Source organism: Microtus ochrogaster, chromosome 21 (genome assembly GCF_000317375.1).
Source record: "Microtus ochrogaster isolate Prairie Vole_2 chromosome 21, MicOch1.0, whole genome shotgun sequence".
Lineage (NCBI taxonomy): Eukaryota > Metazoa > Chordata > Mammalia > Rodentia > Cricetidae > Microtus > Microtus ochrogaster.
In genome coordinates, this window is record NC_022022.1 from 48,172,705 (window position 1) to 48,177,396 (window position 4,692).

A 4,692-nucleotide genomic window follows, 5' to 3' on the forward strand; every position below is an offset into this window, starting at 1 on the left:
TTGTCATTTGAAGCAAAGGGATGGGTTTTCATTAGAAACACATAAAGCATGAGCTAAATTGAGAGTCAGGAGAGACTTGTAGTTTACAATTCATGAGCTGACATATCTCTCCGTGTATTCAGGATTCTAATTCCTCTTCACGGTATTTTGTGATTTGAAATATGGACATCTGCCTTCTATCTCCCTGGCTTTATTCCTTAACACAGCATGTTCATGGTACCTTTGCAAACACTGTTTCTTAAGTTTTATCTCTAAATTTGTCACATGCCCATGGAAACTGCTGAAACATTACCTGGCTGGGTTTACTTCTCATTTCAGACAGCCCCATGGCTGATTTCATATAATTTTACAGATAAAATGGTATAGTATTATTTGTGAATAATGAGAGTTAACTACCATTCCTTGCTACATGGAAATTTAAGTGGGCATTCTTGCTTGTCCACAACATTTCATCATCAGATGTACCATGAATGAATAAACTCAAGTCTTTCAAGAACTTCTTAACAAATAGCAAAATTTCTAATTCTTGGAGAACTTTATAATTTTTAAAAAATATGAGGCCTTAAGTTTCACTGAATCTCTTTCCATTATTCATGACTCCTGTTTGCCACCAGATAGTGAAATTAAGCATTTTGGGACACTAGATTCTATGCTTTTTTAATATATCCCTAGAATGGTGCTATCTTTGCTGCTTTCTGGTTCTAGTCTGTTTTCATTGTATATAGAAACCCTGTGGGGCTGGAAGGCAGAGGCCATGGTAAAATGTAGGCAGAAGTGGCTATATGTTTTATTGCTCTGACATAGGTCAGAAATCCCTCACTCATTCACCATTATACAGCATGCCAGTGCAATTTTGCTTAATTGTTTATTAAGAAAAGGGGTTAAGGAGAATATTTATCAAACCCAGAAGTAAGATCTAAGATAGACAATCCCTCCCTTATCCCCCAAACTTCTTTACAAATTATGCTTAACCATGCATTACTATAACCTTTATATAACACCTATAAAGAAAGTGATGCCACCTGTGTCTTAGTAGTCAAGTTCTTGTGTGACAGTGGCAAGGTGAGCCTTACTCTCCACCCTAGGAAAATATATCCACCCACTAGCAAATCGCTACTTCTGGTTCTACCACTAGGGACTGACTAGAACAGAAATGTGTATCTCTCTCATGGGACACCCTCTCTGAATCACTCAGCCATTTTCAGATAGAATTCTCTGCAGTGCTGAGCCTCTTAGAGATCCTGCACATACCCACAGTATTCTTCTCATCCGCTTCCCAAGGTTGGGATGAGCAATGAAAGCAAATGGGCTGAGTTTGCCGCTGGGGTCCTTTGGCATCTTGGGCTTCCCCACCTGGAGCTTCCCCACCTGGGGCTTCACCAGGGCCTTGATGGCCTCTGAACGTGTACTCATGGTCTTTGCATTATTTGCCTGCATCTTCTTCAGGCCTTTCTTGTTGTGCTTCTTGGCAAAGCGCATGTTCCTCAGGAACTTCCAGTCGACACCCTTAAGAGATTCGTATTTATGTGACCAGGGTATTTTGATGCCATTTCTGTGCCATTTTTGGGACTGGTTGTGTGTGGTGTGGTTCTTGGACTTGGCCATGGCTGAACGATAACCGGTGGCTCCCGAAGTGCCTGTGACTGGAAGAGAAAGAGCAACAGCAAGTATCCTTAACCATTAAAGCCTTTACTATAGTCCCTAACACCTATTTCATATAATACCAAAAGTATCCACCGTGAGTATTGTTAGAGATTCCAGCTACTCTTGCAATGGAGGTGTTTATGTTTGCCCTTTGTCTGTTAAAATATGCTTTATTACAGTAACCGATTTTCAGTAGTGTGCCCAACCTTGCATTCCTGCTATGAACTCTACTTGTTCGAGGTGGTTATTCCTTACTATACATTTCTGGTTATGGTTGCAATATTTTATTGAAAATATTTGTACTAACTTTTCTAGGAGATAAAACTTTGTGACATTTCTCTGTGATATCAATGTACTATTGATATCACAAAGTTAGTTCATAATTTTTTCTTCCCCTCCTATTTTTCAGAAGAATTTGTTTTATAATTAGATTTTTTATTTTGGTGTTTGGTAGAACTTTATAGTGAAAGTATATGTGCTCAGACTGTTTTGTGCAAAGTTAAAAAAATACAGGTTTTGTCTGTTTATCTAACAGAGATTTATTGAAAAATCCTACAGATGAAGCTAGGAGTAGAGGAAAATAGTCTACTTGCAGATAATCCAGAAACTATGTCTAGGAGATTCGCGTTTCTGCCTTCTATGACGTATGAGGATTCCATTCTAGGGGATTTCGGATGAGAGGGTAAAAAAGTCCTCCAACCCAACCCCACTGAAAGCGCAGGGACATAGCTGTGCACTTGTGATTTGTCATCCAAGGACCAATCCTACGTAGCATCTACATTCGGTATTCCCAACCTTCTCTAATGAAAGAGCAGGAGGAAGCCCACAGGCAGAAACTGAGGTCAGACCAATATGCATGACTGCAAACAAGACAATAATGGAAGAGGAAAGGCAAACCATCTTAACAGTGGATTGGGGAAGCCAGAGAGAAGTGGGAAGACAAGGAGATAGAACATGATGCAGATAGCTAGCAAAGCAAACGTGATCCTTTAGCTGTGATTTCTGTTCTTGCCTTTCCATGTGAGCTAGAGCAAGGTACTTAAACCCTCTAAAGTCCATGTTTCCCTTCTTAACCAAAGATAAACTTATTTCCGAGAAGAGTCATTGTGAGAATCCAAAAAGAAGATAAGCCTCTAGGGACTTACTTGATTCGGGGAACACCATATCCCTCCTTTCTCTGTCTTGCTCTACTCCGTTTCAGAAATTTGAGAGGAAGCCAGAAAAGGGAAAACTCTACTGTGCAGGCTGCTCTGAGACTTGGCTAATATGATGTCATAGTTCAGCAACTCTCAGAATGTTCAGGAGGTGCTGGATGGAGCCTGGTGCATATCTCTATATTAGGGACTGCAGTGCAGACCCCAGAACATAGATGCTTTGGGATGGATTTATACTGTACTTTGAGAAACAGTTGGGTCTTCTATTACATAGTTAGAGACTAAAAGCTGGTGTGCATTTCCCCTACTAGCAATGCAATCTAAGTTTTCCATTTTGAACCGGGAGTTATGTGACCCCGTAAGTGATAAAGCTGAGACTACAAAACAGAATTCCACAGACAAAGGGTAGTAGGCCGTGAGAAAGATTAAAGTTGTCTAGAGACACAAACAAGTTAGAAGGAGAAATCTGCGTACTCAGCATTCCCACTGAAACTACACTACCTTTCCTCACAATTGAGTAAGACTCTATATATGACATGTTCATGCACTAATTTATACATGTACATATGTTGTTTATGGTATAGGAGTAGATAGATACTAACTGCCTTGTATTTAATAATATTAGAAACAGTGGTTGTGCAGTTGGAAGCACATGCAAGCATATGCAGCTGATGTACTTACTGCACATTTGACACCCCTGAATAAAATTTTCTCATCCAAACCTAAAGTTAAAATGGATTTTGAAAACTGAAGAGTCTTGATATAATCTTCACTTGCAAAATTAAATGAAATTTGAATTGAACTTTTTTGGTACTCTACACTTTAGAAGGTTTCTCATGCAGAAGTGGGGATGAGGAGACGGCAGAATGGGTGTGCTACTGAAATTGATTGTCAGGCATTTTGTGGACCACAACAATGAATTAAATAAAAATAACTTATGTGAAGAACATTACATATTACCGAGTTGGCTATGGGAGTGTGGGGATGAGTAATTTTCATCAGGGAATACACTCCTGTCACTCTGGAATGGTTGATTCACTATGAAATGAGAATAAGCCCCAAAACCATCTGGAAAAGTTTGAAAATACCTTACCTGTCCTCAGAGATACAGAGGAGAGGGCAATAATTCATTATCCTTGCAAACTTTTCCTTCTGTCTTTATGTAATGTTGCCTTTCACTGAGATTTCCTTTCCATTTCCTATATTTTTTAATAGGAAGGCATTTTCTAAAGTGGAAATATAAAATCAGGTATTTGCTGGAGAATTTCCTTCATGATCTGGCAGCGGTGTTTGTAAATGAAGTATGATCTTGATGAACTCAGTGAACTGTTTCAAGGGTTCCCAACTGTTTCAAGGTACCCTAGGATGATTTTCACACTGAAACTAAATATTTTACTGAGAAAGAGAATCCCTTGGAGATATGATGACTGCTTACTCCCATCCTTTGTAAAAAGTTAGGATAGATGAAAATTTAGGATACTTTTATTACTATGAATTGATTATTAGTAGCTTAATTCTTAGCTATTATGTTCTCTCTTATCCAATACTTTTTGGACATCTTTTACTTAGGAGCAGAAAAAGGAAGTGTTATGACTTGAACATGACAGTTTACTAAACACCCCTTTGCTCTAACACCTTCTTGAGTGGGTCTCCTTTGGGAGGGTGTGTGGACTTTTTAGCAAGTGGGGCATGATGGGACTCTGCTGCTGGGGCCTTATCAGTGATAATTCTTCCCTTGTTCAGTCCTGAGTACTCCCTGCTTCGTGGTCCCCTGAGAGATGAAGAGAGTTCCTTGTGCTCCACTACCACCAACAAGATGGTTTTCCTGACACAGTGAGCCATAAATCAATCTCTCTCTCTCTCTCTCTCTCTCTCTCTCTCTCTCTCTCTCTCT

At 39.5% G+C, this 4,692-nt stretch overlaps 1 pseudogene; it reads right to left on the reverse strand.

Moving 5' to 3' along the window:
* Window positions 1-1,191: 1,191 nt before the first annotated feature.
* Window positions 1,192-1,605, reverse strand: LOC101979019 (annotated as a pseudogene).
* Between the last annotated feature and the right edge of the window lie 3,087 nt (window positions 1,606-4,692).